At 43.1% G+C, this 16,685-nt stretch overlaps 1 protein-coding gene across 1 annotated transcript in view; it reads right to left on the bottom strand.

Moving 5' to 3' along the window:
* Positions 1-1,322: 1,322 nt before the first annotated feature.
* Positions 1,323-16,685, bottom strand: part of LOC108387380 (nuclear envelope pore membrane protein POM 121-like) — a 29,943-nt gene continuing 14,580 nt past the window's right edge. Inside the window, exons 9-12 of the mRNA XM_073214267.1 lie at positions 11,803-12,298; positions 5,804-10,268; positions 3,729-4,055; positions 1,323-2,457 (exon numbers count right to left, since the gene is read on the bottom strand). The gene's annotated coding sequence lies outside the window, so the exon portion shown is untranslated. The remainder of the gene's footprint in view (positions 2,458-3,728; positions 4,056-5,803; positions 10,269-11,802; positions 12,299-16,685) is intronic.

Raw genomic sequence — 16,685 nt, 5'->3', positions numbered from 1 at the left:
CACTGATTTTAGGTCCACACCTCAAGACTGAATGTTGCTGGGCAGACACAACTGTGCTGACTGGCCTTGCTTCAAATTCCTAACCACAATTTCCCAGACTTCAGAACTGCCTGGCATGGCTCTCACACGTCGTTTTCTCCCCCTCTCCAAAATGATTACTGAGAGAGGCCCTCCTTGGTACACATCTCCCCGTAACCCACGCCAAGGAGCTGTTATATTCAGTGAGGAAAACGGAAGCTACCAGGGACCAAACTACTCATCATGCATCTTCCACATGGCAAATAAAATCACTTCCTTCTGCCTGAAATTCTATAGTGACTTCCCTTAGTACTTTAACAAAAACATTTTAAAAGGCCATGAAAGATCTTCCTTTCTGCTGTCTATTAATGTCACTTTATCCCACTTTCCTTTTTAAACCTCTGGCCACAGTTGGTTCTTCTCTGCTCATGAAAACATTACACTCGTGTCTGCCTTTGGGCCTTTGCTCCTGTGCCTGCAACGTCCTCACCCCCAGCCGCTCCCAACTCTGGAACTATGGCCATGGCCTCCATTTTCTATTGTCTCAGAAAGGCTGCCACTGACTACCTAAATAGCTCCTCCGGTCATGAGTTATACCGCTACCTGACACTGTTTACAGATAACATCTGTGATAACATCTCTCTCTTCACCACAGCATACAGCTCCTAGACCGTGTCGGCACTTAAAACAGCACCTGGCACTGCAGACCGAGCTGGTGCAGGCCATGCTGCTCATGCTGTTTGACAAGGTCCAGGCACGAGGAGGAATCCTGAAAACAGGAAACCTCATAGCTGGCCCCTGCCAATTCCCGCACTTATTTTTGCAGTTATGATGTTGGTGATTGGGCTCATATATGGGAAATATTCATCTTTAGTAAATAACATAACCCAAAATATTGATCAAAGCAGGAATTCCGGAAATGAAAGCAGTGTTATGGGACCAACTGTTCCAGGCAGACTGCCGCAAATAAGTGAGGCAGAACAGCCCGGGCCTCTCTTAGAACTAGATGCAGTTTGTCCTCCCCTTTGTAACAATTCAAACATGACTAACCGGGATTTTTTTAGAATATTGGCAGAGAAGGAGTTATGGGAACCTAGGCCATGGAAAGACCCATTCTCCCAAGAAACTTATATGAAACAGCAAAGTAATAAAGATGAATAGTCCTCACTGCCCAGGGCCCCCCTTATGTTGCTTATAATATTAGAAGACACCTCTGATAACCCCCTCATAGAAAGAATTTATGAACAAAATAAAATTTATATTGACAAATACCCCATATATAAAAGTTTATGATAAATTTATAAAATATTACTATATTAATAGTAAGGTAGTAAGAGCAGATTTAGTGTTGTTATATAAAGGATAAAGAGGACTGCAAGGCCCTGGTGCCTGTAGATGCAGGAGGAAAGGTGTAAACATCTGAAATTGTGGAATGAATATTATAAAAGAATAAGGTGTTTTTATTGTATTCATAGGAATGTTAAGGAATGGGTGATAGGAGTACCATCCCTAGATTTTAGATGTAAGGTTCAACCCACATACGTAGGATAGGATTTAATTAATAATATAGTTAGACTTAATAACCAAAAGACATATAGCTTGCATTTTATATAACCTGCTTAAACTTTATATAGCCTTAGACACATACCTTAGACACATATCTAAAAGTCTATATAATTTTACATGCTTAAAGTAAAAATCATAGCCCACACGCTTAACCCACATGCTGTCTTACGCCATTTTCTGTTTACCACCTAGCACGTAGCTTACATGAATTACTAATCACAATAGACTAGGGGAAAGTTAAAAATTAAATGTTAAATGGCTACTATTAGAAGAAATAATGATATTTACTTAAGGGTAATAAGCTGAAATTATGTAAACTGACAGAAAAAGGAATGTTTTATTCATAATTTTAAAAAATGTTCAACATTATGAAAACCATAAAAAGATACAAAAATAAAGACCCTGCCACTTGATGTCAGGAGATGTTACAACTTTAATTGGGTGTTTCGTCTCCTCATTCATCTCATTCGCTGACGCTGTCCTTTCCTTCGTGACCCACACCTCAGCTGGAGCTGGACTCCGGCACCGACCCCATTCCAAACCTGATGTGCAAACACAGACGTGTTCTGAGGCATGCTGGCCACGTGGAAGGCAAAGGGTGTGCTCTGGCCAGCTGCACCCAGGTAGTTCTTACTCAAGCCACCCCAGAAAGGGGCCGTGACACCAGTGCTCCCACTCTGTACTCCCCAAAGTTGAATTCCCCAGCTGTGGAGCTGCTGTGGGGGACAGCCACGCTCATCCCAAAGCCCCAACTGTGAACAGGGCCTGCTGACACCCCAGACATGAAGGGTGATGAGGTGCTGCTCCCAAACACTGAACTACTGGTCCCACTGCTGGTGGTGTGGGTCGTAGCTCCAAAACCCGAGGTGGTGGCTGCAAAAAAGGAGGAAACGATATCATCTTACTCCAGTAAGAATTGCTACCATCCAAAAGACAAACAACAACAAATGTTGGCGAGTTTGCAGACAAAGGGGAAGCCTCCTACACTGCTGGTGGGAATGTAAATTAGATCAACCATTGTGGAAAGCAGTATGGAGGTTCCTCAAAAAACTCAAAATAGAAATACAACTTGACCCAGGAACTCCACTTCTAGAAATTTACCCTAAGAATATAGCAGCCCAGTTTGAAAAAGCCAGATGCACCCCTATGTTTATGGCAGTACAATTTACAATAGCCAAGAAATGGAAGCAACGTAAGGGTCCATCAGTAGATGAATGGATAAAGATGTGGTACATATACACAATGGAATATTATTCACCCAAAAGAAGAAAACAAATCCTACCATTTGCAACAACATGGATGGAGCTAGAGGGTACTATGCTCAGTGAAATAAGCCAGGTAGAGAAAGAGAAGTACCAAATGATTTCACTCATATGCAGAGTATAAGAACAAAGAAAAACTGAAGGAAGAAAAGAGCAGCAGAATTACAGAACCCAAAAATGAACTAACAGTTACGAAAGGAAAGGGACTGAGGAAGATGGGTGGGAAGGGAGGGAAAAGGGTTGGGAAAAAGAAAGGCGGCCTTATGATTAGCATGTATAATGTGGAGGGGTGGCATGGGAAGGGCTGAGCAACACAGAGAGGACAAGTAGTGATTCTACAGTACCTTACTACACTGATGGACAGTGACTCTAATAGGGTATGGTGGGGCATTCGGTGAAGGGGGAAGCCTAGTAAACATGATGTTCTGCATGTAATGGTAGACTGATACCAAAAAAAAATACACTTTAAAAGGCCATGAATGATCTATCTTTCTGCCTGTCTCTTAATGTCATTTTATCCCACTTTCCTTTTTAAACCTCTAGTCACACGTGGCTCTTCTCTGCTCATGAAAACATGAGCTCATCTCTGCCTCTGGGCCTTTACTCCTGTGCCTGCAACACACTCACCCCCAGCCGCTGTCCCTACTTCCAACTCTGGAACTGTGGCTATGGCCTCTGTTTGCTATTGTGTCAGAAAGGCTGCTGCTGACTACCTAAGTAGCTCCTCCGGTCATGAGTTACACTGCTACCTGATGCTGTTCACAGATAACATCTGTGATAACATCTGTCTCTTCACCATAGCGTACAGCTCCGAGAGCAGAGACTTCGTCGGCACTTAAAACAACACCTGGCACTGGAGACCGAGCCGATTCCAAATCTTACCTGCAAACACAGATGTGTTCTGAGGGGTGCTGGCCACATGACAGACAGAGGGTGTGCTCTGGCCAGCAGCACCCAGGGAGTTCTAAATCAAGCCTCCTTTGAAAGGGGCTGTACCACCAGTTTTCCCACTCCGCCTTGCTGCAAAGTGGAATGTCCTGGTGGTGGAGTTGCTGTGGGGGGCAGCCATGATCATCCCAAAGCCCCCACTGCCAGTGGGGCCTGCTGGCACCCCGGACGTGAAGGGTGATGAGGTGGTACTGCCATACACTAAGCAACTGGTCCTGCTGCTGGTGATCTGGGTCCTAGCTCCAAAGCCCGATGTGGTGGCTGCAAAAGAGGAGGAAATATGGATCATTGTCTAACACCATACACAAAAGTATATTCGAAGTGGATCACAGACCTGAATGTAAGTCATGAGACCATAAAAGTCTTAGACAAAAACAGGCAAAAATCTCTTGGACATAAACATGAGTGACTTCTTCATGAATGTATCTGCCCAGGCAAGGGGAAAAAAAGCAAAAATGAACAAATGGGACTATATGAAGCATAAAAGCTTCTGTACAGTAAAGAACACCATCAACAGAACAAAAGGACATCCTACAGTATGGGAGAATATATTCATAAATGACAGATCCGATAAAGGGTTGACATCCAAAATATATAAAGAGCTAACACAGCTCAAAAAATAAAAGGCAAATAATCCAATTAAAAAATGGGCAGGGGAGCTAAACAGGCAGTTCTCCAAAGATTAAATTCAGATGGCCAACAGACACATGAAAAGATGCGCCGCATCGCTTGTCATCAGAGAAATGCAAATAAAACCACAATGAGATATCACCTCACACCAGTAAGGATCACCACCATCCAAAACACAAACAACAACAAATGTTGGCGAGGCTGTGGAGAAAGGGGAACCTTCCTATGATGTTCCTGGGAATGTAAAATAGTTCAACCATTGTGGAAAGCAATATGGAAGTTCCTCAAAAAGCTCAAAATAGAATACCATTTGACCCAGGAATTCCACACCTAGGAATTTACTCTTAAGAATACAGAAGCCCAGTGTGAAAAAGACAGATGTACCCCTATGTTTATCGCAGCACTATTTAAAACAGCCAAGAAATGGAAACAACCTACATGTCCATCAGTAGATGAATGGATAAAAAAGATGTGATACATATGCACAATGGAATATAATTTAGCCATAAGAAGAAAAAAAATTCCACCATTTGCAACAACATGGATGAAGCTAGAGGGTATTATGCTCAGTGAACTAAGTGAGGTGGAGAAAGACAAGTACCAAATGATTTCACTCATCTCTGGAGTATAAGAACAAAGGAAAAACTGAAGGAACAAAACAGCAGCAGAATCACACAACCCAAGAGTGGACTAACAGTCACCAAAGGAAAAGGGACTGAGGAGGATGGGTGGGAAGGGAGGGATGAGAGCAGGGAAAAAGAAAGTGGGCATTATGATTGGTACTTACAATGTGCGGGGACACGGGGAGGGCTAGGCTACACAGAGAAGACAAGTAGTGATTTTACAGCATCTTACTATGCTGATGGACAGTGACTGTAATGGGGTATGTGTGTGGTACTTGGTGAAGGAGGGAGCCTAGTAAACATAATGTTCTTCAGGTAATTGTAGATTGATACCAAAAAAAAAAATTTTAAAGGCTGTGAATAATCTCCCTTCTATGTGTCTCTTAATGTCATTTTATCCCACGTTCCTTTCTAAACGTTTGGCTCACTGGCTCTTCTCTGCTCATGAAAACATAAGCTTGTCTCTGCCTTTGGACCTTTGCTACAGTGCCTGCAACATTCTGAACCCCAGCCACTGTCCCTGCTCCCAGCTCTGGAATTGCATTGCCTCAGTTTTCTACTGTCTGGGAAAGGCTGCTGCTGACTACCTAAATAGTGCCTCCGGTCATGAGTTACACTGCTATCGGATGCTGTTTATGGATAAATTCTGTGATAACATCTAAATCTTCACCACAGCGTACAGCTCCAAAAGCAGAGACTGTGTCAGCACTTAAAACAGTGCTTTGCACTGCAGACCAAGTCCACTCCAAATCTTACCTGCAATCCCAGACGTGTTCTGAGGCATGCTGGCCATGTGGAAGGTAGAGGGTGTGCTGTGGCCAGCTGCAAACAGGCAGTTCTGATTCAACCCTCCCCACAAAAGGTTCTTGAGACCAGTTCTCCCACTCTGTCCTGACCCAAAGCCGAATGTCCCAGTGGTGGAGCTGCTGTGGGGGGCAGCCATGCTCATCCGAAAGCCCCCACTGCCAGCAGGACCTGCTCACACTCTGGATGTGAAGGGTGATGAGGTGGGCCGCCAAAGACTGAGCTACTGGTCCCACTGCTGGTGGTCAGGGTCATAGCTCCAAAGGCCGATGTGATGGCTGCAAAAAAGGAGGAAACATAGATCACTGTCTAATCCCATATACAAAAGTAAATTCAAAATGGATCAAAGACCTGAAAGTAAGTCATGAAACCAGGCAAAAATCTCTTGGACATAAACATGAGCGACTTCTTCATGAACATATCTACCCAGGCAAGGGAAACAAAAGGAAAAATGAACAGATGGAACTATATTAAGCTTAAAAGCTTCTGTACAGTAAAGAACACCATCAACAGAACAGAAGGACATCCTACAGTAAGGGAGAACATATTCATAAAAGATCTGATAAAGGGTTTACATCCAAAATATATAAAGAGCTAACACAGCTCAACAAACAAAAAGCAAATAATCCAACTAAAAAATGGGCAGGGGAGCTGAACAGACAGTTCTCCAAAGAAGAAATTCAGATGGCCAATAGACACATGAAAAGATGCGCCATGTGGCATGTCATCAGAGAAATGCAAATTAAAACCACAATGAGATATCACCTCACACCAGTAAGGATCACTACCATCCAAAACACAAACAACAAATCTTGGCAAGGCTGTGGAGAAAGGGGAACCCTCCTACGATGTTCATGGGAATGTAAAATCATTCAACCATTGTGGAAAGCTATATGGAAGTTCTTCAAAAAGCCCAAAATAGAAATACCTTTTGACCCAGGAATTCCACTTCTAGGAATTTACCCTAAGAATACAGCAGCCCATTTTGAAAATGACACATGCACCCCTATGTTTATTGCAGCACTATTTACAACAGCCAAGAAGTGGAAACAACCTACATGTCCATCAGTAGATGAATGGATAAAAAAGATGTGATACATATGCACAATGGAATATAATTCAGCCATAAGAAGAAAACAAATCCTACCATTTGCAACAACATGGATGGAGCTAGAGGGTATTATGCTCAGTGAAATAAGGGAGGTGGAGAAAGACAAGTACCAAATAATTTCACTCATCTCTGGAGTAGAAGAACAAAGGAAAAACAGAAGTAATAAAACAGCAGCAGAATCACAGAACCCAAGAATGGACTAACAGTTACAAAGGGAAAGGGACTGAGGAGGATGGGTGGGAAGGGAGAGAGAAGGGCAGGGAAAAAGAAAGGGGGCATTAGGATTAGCATGTATAATGTGGTGGGGCATGGGGAGGGCTAGGCTACACAGAAAAGACAAGTAGTGATTCTACACCATTTCACTATGCTGACAGACAGTGACTCTAATGGGGTTTCTGCGGGGTATTTGGTGAAGGCAGGAGCCAAATAAACATAATGTTCTTATGGTAATTGTAGATTGATACCAAAAAAAATTTTTTTTATGCCGGGAATGATCTTCCTTTCTGCTTGTCTCTCAATGTCATTTTATCTCACTTTCCTTTTTAAACCTCTAGCCATACCTGGCTCTTGTCTGCTCATGAACACATAAGCTTGTCTCTGCCTTTGGGCCTTTGCTCCTGTGCCTACAAGGTTCTGACCCCCAGCCGCTGTCCCTGCTACCAACTCTGGAACTGCGGCCATGGCCTCTGTTTTCTACTATCACTGAAAGGCTGCCACTGTCTACCTAAATAGCTCCTCCGGTCATGAGTTACACTGCTACCTGATGCTGTTTATGGATAACTTCTGTGATAACATCTAAATCTTCACCACAGTGTACAGCTCCAAAAGGAGAGACTGTGTCAGCACTTAAAACAGCGCCTTGCACTGCAGACCGAGTCCATTCCAAATCTCACCTGCAATCCCAGCCGTGTCCTGAGGCATGCTGGCCATGTGGAAGGTAGAGGGTGTGCTCTGGCCAACTGCACCCAGGGAGTTCGGATTCAACCCTCCCCAGAAAGGGTTCCTGAGACCAGTTCTCCCACTACGTCCTGACCCAATGCCGAATGTCCCAGTGGTGGAGCCACTGTGTGGGCCAGCCATGCTCATTGTAAAGCCACCACTGCCAGTGGGACCTGCTGACACCCTGGATGTGAAGGGCAATGAGGTGGTGCCGCCAAAGACTGAGCTACTGGTGCTGCTGCTGGTGGTCAGGGTCATAGCTCTAAAGGCCAAGGTGATGGCTGCAAGAAAGGAGGAAACATGGATCATTGTTGAACCCCATACACTAAAGTAAATTTGAAATGGATCAAAGACTTGAATGTAAGTCATGAAACCATAACACTCTTAGACAAAAACAGGCAAAAATCTCTTGGACATAAACATCAGTGACTTCTTCATGAACGTATCTCCCCAGGCAAGGGAAACAAAAACAAAAATGAACAAATGGAACTACATCAAGCTTAAAAGCTTCAGTACAGTAAAGGACACCACCAACAGAACAAAAGGACATCCTACAGTATGGGAGAATATATTCATAAATGACAGAACTCATAAAGTGTTGACAACCAAAATATATAAAGAGTTAACACAGCCCAACAAACAAAAACCAAATAATCTAATTAAAAAATGGGTGGTGGAGCTGAACAGATTGTTCTCCAAAGAAGAATTTCTGGTGGCCAATAGACATATGAAAAGATGTGCCACATTGTTTGTCATCAGAGAAACGCAAATTAAAACCACAATGAGATATCACCTCACACCAGTAAGGATCGCTGCCATCAAAAACACAAACAACAACAAATGTTGGCGAGGATATGGAGAAAGGGGAAACCTCCTACACTGCTGGTGGGAATGTAAAACAGTTCAACCATTGTGGAAAGCAATATGGAAGTTCCTCAAAAAGCTCAAAACCATTTCACCCACTCCTAGGAATTCCACTCCTAGGAATTTACTCTAGGAATACAGCAGCCCAGTTTGAAAAAGACATATGCAACCCTATTATTATGGCAGCACTATTTACAACAGCCAACAAATGGAAACAACCTACATGTCCATCAGTAGATGAATGGATAAAAAAGATGTGATGCATATGCCCAATGGAACATAATTCAGCCATAAGAAGAAAACAAATCCTACCATTTACAACTACATGGATGGAGCTACAGGGTACTATGCTCAGTGAAATAAGCCAAGTGGAGAAAGACAACTATCAAATGATTTCACTCAAATTTGGAGCATAAAAACAAACCAAATTTAGGGAAGAAAAGAGCAGTAGAACCACAGAACACAAAAATGAACTAACAGTTACAAAAGGGAAAGGGACTGAGGAGGATGGGTGGGAAAGGAGGAATAAGGCTTCAGAAAAAGAAACGGGGCCTTATGACTGCCATGTATAATTTGGTGGGGGAGCACAGGAAGGTCTGAGCAACACAGAGGGGACAAGTAGTGATTCTACAGTACCTCACTACACTGACGGTCAGTGACTGTAATGGGGTATGGAGGGGCATTTGGTGAAGGGGGAAGCCTAGTAAACATGATGTTCTGCATGTAATGGTAGACTGATACCAAAAAAAAAATACATTTTAAAAGGCCATGAATTATCTTCCTTTCTGCCTGTACTTAATGTCATTTTATCCCACTTTCCTTTTTAAACCTCTAGTCACACGTGGCTCTTCTCTGCTCATGAAAACATGAGCTCATCGCTGCCTTCGGGCCTTTACTCCTGTGCCTGTAACACACTCACACACAACTGTGGTCCCTGCTCCCAACTCTGGAACTGCGGCCATGGCCTCAGTTTGCTGTTGTGTCAGAAAGGCTGCCGCTGACTACCTAAATAGCTCCTCCGGTCATGAGTTACAGTGCTAATGGATAAGCTGTTAATGGATAACGTCTGCGATGACATCTAAATCTTCACCACAGCGTACAGCTCCAAAAGCAGAGACTGTGTCAGCACTTAAAACAGTGCCTTGCACTGCAGACCGAGTCCATTCCAAATCTCAACTGCAATCCCAGACGTGTCCTGAGGCGTGCTGGCTATGTGGAAGGTAGAGGGTGTGCTCTGGCCAGCTGCAGCCAAGGAGTTTGGATTCAACGCTCCCCAGAAAGGGTTCTTGAGTCCAGTTCTCCCACTCCATCCTGACCCAGCGCCGAATGCCCCAGTGGTGGAGGTGCAGTGGGGGGCAGCCATGCTCCTCCCAAAGCCCCCACTGCCAGTGGGGCCTGCTGACACCCTGGATGTGAAGGGCGATGAGATGGTGCTGCCAAACACTGATGTATTGGTCCTGCAGCTGGTGGTCTCGGTCACGGCTCCAAAGCCTGAGGTGATGGCTGCAAAAAAGGAGGAAACATGGATCATTGTCTAGCCCCATACACAAAAGTAAATTCAAAATGGATCAAACCCCTGAATGTAAGACATGAAACCATAAAACTCATAGCCAAAGACAGGCAAAAATATCTTTGACATAAACATGAGTGACTTCTCCATGAATGTATCTCCCCACACAAGGGGAAAAAAAGCAAAAATGAACAACTGTGATGATATGAAGCTTAAAAGCTTCTGTACAGTAAAGGGCACCATCAACAGAACAAAAGGGCATCCTACAGTATGGGAGAATATATTCATAAATGACAGATCTGATAAAGGGTTGACGTCCAAAATATATAAAGAGCTAACACACCTCAACAAACCATAAGCAAATATTCCAATAAAAAAATGGGCAGGGGAGCTGAACAGGCAGTTCTCCAATGAAGAAATTCACATGGCAAATAGATACATGAAAAGATGTGCCACATCACTTGTCATCAGAGAAATGCAAACTAAAACCACAATGAGATATCACCTCACACCAGTAAGGATCACCACGATCCAAAAGAACCCTCCTACACTGTTGGTGGGAATGTTAATTCATTCAACCATTGTGCAAAGCAATATGGAGGTTCCTCAAAAAGCTCAAAATAGAAATACCATTTGACCCAAGAATACCGGTCCTGGAATTTACCCTAAGAATACAGCAGCCCATTTTGAAAAAGACAGACGTACCCCTATGTTTATCGCAGCACTATTTACAACAGCCAAGAAATGGAAATAGCCTACATGTCCATCAGTAGATGAATGTATGCACAATGGAATATAATTCAGCCATAATAAGAAAATAAATCCTACCATTTGCAACAACATGAATGGAGCTAGAGGGTATTATGCTCAGTGAAATAAGCGAGGCGGAGAAAGACAAGTACCAAATGATTTGACTCATCTCTGGAGTATAAAGAGCAAAGGAAAAACTGAGGGATCAAAACAGCAGCAGAATAACAGAACCCAGGAATGGACTAACAGTTACAAAGGGAAAGGGACGGAGGAGGATGGGTGGGAAGGGAGAGAGAAGGGCAGGGAAAATGAAAGGGGGCCTTATGATTAGCATGTATAATGTGGTGGGGTGGCACGGGAAGGGCTGAGCAACACAGAGAGGACAAGTAGTTATTCTACAGTACCTCACTACACTGACGGTCAGTGACTGTAATGGGGTATGGGGGGCATTTGGTGAAGGGGGAAGCCTAGTAAACATGATGTTCTGCATGTAATGGTAGACTGATAGCAAAAAAAAAAAAAATACATTTTAAAAGGCCATGAATGATCTTCCTTTCTGCCTCTCTCTTAATGTCATTTTATCCCACTTTCCTTTTTAAACCTCTAGCCACACCTGGCTCTTCTCTGCTCATGAAAACATGAGCTAATCTCTGCCTTCGTGCCATTACTCCTGTGCCTGCAACACACTCACACCCAACCGCGGTCCCTGCTCCCAACTCTGGAACTGTGTCCATGGCCTCAGTTTGCTATTGTGTCAGAAAGGCTGCCACTGACTACCTAAATAGCACCTCCGGTCATGAGCTACAGTGCTACCGGACACTGTTTATGGATAACTTCTGTGATAACATCCAAATCTTCACCACAGCGTACAGTTCCAAAAGCAGAGACTGTGTCAGCACTTAAAACAGCGCCTTGCACTGCAGACCGAGTCCATTCCAAATCTCAACTGCAATCCCAGACGTGTCCTGAGGTGTGCTGGCCATGTGGAAGGTAGAGGGTGTGCTCTGGCCAGCTGCAGCCAGGGAGTTTGGATTCAACGCTCCCCAGAAAGGGTTCTTGAGACCAGATCTCCCACTCCGTCCTGACCCAACACCGAATGCCCCAGTGGTGGAGGTGCAGTGGGGGGCAGCCATGCTCCTCCCAAAGCCCCCACTGCCAGTGGGGCCTGCTGACACCCTGGATGTGAAGGGCGATGAGATGGTGCTGCCAAACACTGATGTATTGGTCCTGCAGCTGGTGGTCTCGGTCACGCCTCCAAAGCCCAAGGTGATGGCTACAAAAAAGGAGGAAACATGGATCATTGTCTAGCCCCATACACAAAAGTAAATTCAAAATGGATCAAACCCCTGAATGTAAGACATGAAACCATAAAACTCATAGCCAAAGACAGGCAAAAATCTCTTTGACAAAAACATGAGTGACTTCTCCATGAATACATCTCCCCAGGCAAGGGAAAGAAAAGCAAAAATGAACAAATGGGATGATATCAAGCTTAAAAGCTTCTGTACAGTAAAGGGCACCATCAACAGAACAAAAGGGCATCCTACAGTATGGGAGAATATATTCATAAATGACAGATCCAATAAAGGGTTGACATCCAAAATATATAAAGAGCTAACACACCTCAACAAACCATAAGCAAATATTCCAATAAAAAAATGGGCAGGGGAGCTGAACAGGCAGTTCTCCAATGAAGAAATTCACATGGCAAATAGACACATGAAAAGGTGCGCCACATCGCTTGTCATCAGAGAAATGCAAATTAAAACCACAATGAGATATCACCTCACACCAGTAAGGATCGCTGCCATCCAAAAGACAAACCACAACAAATGCTGGCAACGTTGTGGAGAAAGGGGAACCCTCCTACACTGTTGGTGGGAATGTTAATTCATTCAACCATTGGGCAAAGCAATATGGAGGACCTCAAAAAGCTCAAAATAGAAATACCATATGACCCAGGAATACCGCTCCTAGGAATTCACCCAAAGAATACAGTAGCCCATTTTGGAAAAGACACATGTACCCCTACGTTTATCACAGCACTCTTTACAACAGCCAAGAAATGGAAACAACCTACGTGTCCATCAGTAGATGAATGTGTGCACAATGGAATATAATTCAGCCATAAGAGGAAAATAAATCCTACCACTTGCAACAACATGGATGGAGCTAGAGGGTATTATGCTCAGTGAAATAAGCGAGATGGAGAAAGAGAAGTACCACATGATTTCACTCATCTCTGGAGTGTAAGAGCAAGGGAAAAACTGAAGGAACAAAACAGCAGCAGAATCACAGAACCCAAGAATGGACTAACAGTTACAAAGGGAAAGGGACAGAGGAGGATGGGTGGGAAGGGGGAGATAAGGGCAGGGAAAAAGAAAGGGGGCCTAATGATTACCATGTATAATGTGGGGGGGGGGTGTGCACGGGAAGGGCTGAGCAACACAGAGAGGACAAGTAGTGATTCTGCAGTACCTTACTGCACTGATGGACAGTGAGTGTAATGGGGTAATGGGGGGCATTTGGTGAAGGGGGAAACCTAGTAAACATAATGTTCTGCATGGAATTGTAGACTGATACCAAAAAAAAAAACAAACATTTTTTTTCCTTTTTATGTGGAGAATTTTATTGCACAAAATATTATTTCTTTTCCTCACCCATAATTCTTTAGACTTTGAGTGAACTAAACCTTTAATACAACCTTCAGATTTCCCTGACAATCCATTTCTCATTCTATGAGATCCTGGAGTAAGAAGAGATCCCAATACATGAAATGCACACAGAAATTATTCTTTTATTAATGCCAGAAGCAAAATTATAAACAATGGCATTTGTCAGGTGAATTTTGGACACCAAAATAATCTGTTCCTTTTTTTGGGGGGGGGGTATTTGTTTATTTATTTATTTATTTTTGAGAGGGCATCTCTCATATGTATTGATCAAATGGTTGTTAACAACAATAAAATTCAGTATAGGGAGGTCAATGCTCAATGTACAATCATTAATCCATCTCAAGTCTAATTCTCGTCAGTCTCCAATCTTCTGAAGCATAACGAACAAGTTCTTACATGGTGAACGAATTCTTACATAGTGAATAAATTCTTACATGGTGAACAGTACAAGGGCATTCATCACAGAAACTTTCGGTTTTGATCACGCATTATGACCTATAAACAATCAGGTCAAATATGAATATTCGTTTGATTTTTGTACTTGATTTATATGTTGATCCCACATTTCTCCCTTTATTATTATTATTATTTTTATTTTTAATAAAATGCTGAAGTGGTAGGTAGATGCAAGATAAAGGTAGAAAACATAGTTTAGTGCTGTAAGAGGGCACATGTAGATCATCAGATGATCAGGTGTGTGCCTATGGACTAAGTATTAATCCAGGCTAGACAAGGGCAGCAAAACATCCACGGATGCAGAAGATTTCTTTCAAAGCAGGGGGGGTGAGCTTCTGAGCCTCACATCTGTTGATCCCGAAATTCTCACCTGATGGCCCCCCTGCGACTGTGCCTGTCTTAGGTTGTTCCTCCCTTGAGGAATCTTACCCGTCTCTGGCTAACCAGTCATCTTCCGGGGCCATACAGGGAAATGTAAAGTTGGTAAGTGAGAGAGAAGCCTTATTGTTTGCAAAGGTTAGCTTTTTACTTCTTTGCAGATTTATGCCCTGTGGCTTCTATGCCCAGCACTTGTCTCGAGGTATCTTTACCACCTGGAGGAATTATGATACTTGGTAAATTCAGTATGAGGCACGAATTCTATTTAAGGGTTGTAATTAGGAAGAAAGAAGAAAAGCTACAGATGTAGCATATGGAAGGAAACATGGGAGGATTGATTATTTCTTTGACATATCTTCTTGTAGAGTACTTAAGTATGTATAGGTTTTAAACTACTAATTTGCACACACATATTAACATAATAGGAATACGGTGACATAAACAAAGCAAATCTATAATTACCATCCATCTCCAGTGAGGCCAGGAAAACCATTTAGGCACCCTAGGCATTTGTGAAAATTTGTCTATGATATGATGGACATTGTCCAACTGTACTTGAACAGTCTGAGAGAAATCAGACAAATTAAAGCAGCCCATTTCTGGGATCTGTTCACGTCCCATATGTTCTTTTAACCGTAGATAGTCTATAGTCATAAGATTTTGGAGTGCTATACCTTGCACCCCTCCCAACTCCTGGTTGAGTTCCAACAGTACAGATCCGGTCAAATTCGTTGTCTCACTGTATGCACATGCCAGCCTAGACATCTCCTTCCTCATTCCTATGGCAAGTCCAGGAGATGGTGGGCTGGATGCAGCCACAACCGCAGCATCGTCCGGATCCCTGTGGAAGCTTTTTGATGATCATCCCCCGGCACAAGTTCTCCAGAGAGTGCTGATGCCGGAAGGTATTCCTCATATCGTATCTTAGTTCATTTTCTGGGTATCCAAGCTAGGCCTTGATCTTCTGCATAGAAACAAACATACCCTTTGCCCACACTTTGACATGCCCTCTATACCACTGTGCAGAACTCACTGGAGGTCAGCACACAGGGACTGCTTTTTTTCAATTTTTTTTATTAAGAGAAGGAATATTATCATAAAAGAGTACCTCCATAGCTGATCATCTGACACCCTTTAAGTGATCAACATTAAGGATATTTAAAGCATGCGTCGATCTTTGATTTACCAATAGTTTTATCCTATCAAGGAGTAATCCCCCTTTTCTTTCTTTCTTTCTTTTTTCTTTTTTTTTTAATCTTTAATCTACACTTACATGAAGAGTACTATGTTTACTATGCTCGCCCCTATATCAGGACCCCCTAACAACCACATTACGGTTACTGTCCATCAGCCTAGCAAAATGTTGTAGAATCCCTACTTGTCCTCTCTGTGTTGTGCAGCCCACCCTCCCCTTTCTCCCTCCCCCTGCATGCATGCTAATCTTAATACCCCCCTTCTTCTTCCCCCCCCTTATCCCTCCCTGCCCACCCATCCTCCCCAGTTCCTTTCCCTTTGGTACCTGTTAGTCCATTTTTGGGTTCTGTAATTCCACTGCTGTTTTGTTCCTTCAGTTTGTCCTTTGTTCTTATAGTCCTCAGATGAGTGAAATCATTTGGTATTTCTCTTTCTCTGCTTGGCTTATTTCACTGAGCATAATACTCTCCAGCTCCATCCATGTTGCTGCAAATGGTTGGATTTTTCCACTTCTTATGGCTGAGTAGTATTCCATTGTGTATATGTACCACATCTTCTTTATCCATTCATCTACCGATGGACATTTAGGTTGCTTCCAATTCTTGGCTATTGTAAATAGTGCTGCGATAAACATAGGGGTGCATCTGTCTTTCTCAAACTTGATTGCTGCATTCTTAGGGTAAATTCCTAGGAGTGGACTTCCTGGGTCAAATGGTAGGTCTGTTTTGAGCATTTTGATGAACCTCCAAACTGCTTTCCACAATGGTTGAACTAATTTACATTCCCACCAGCAGTGTAGGAGGGTTCCCCTTTCTCCACAGCCTCGCGAACATTTGTTGTTGTTTGTCTTTTGGATGGCAGCTATCCTTACTGGTGTGAGGTGATACCTCATTGTAGTTTTAATTTGCATTTCTCTGATAATTAGCGATGTGGAGCATCTTTTCATGTGTCTCTTGG

The sequence above is a fragment of the Manis javanica genome, chromosome 10, assembly GCF_040802235.1.
Source record: "Manis javanica isolate MJ-LG chromosome 10, MJ_LKY, whole genome shotgun sequence".
In the NCBI taxonomy this organism is placed as follows: domain Eukaryota; kingdom Metazoa; phylum Chordata; class Mammalia; order Pholidota; family Manidae; genus Manis; species Manis javanica.
This window is presented reverse-complemented; position numbering and strand designations above follow the sequence as displayed.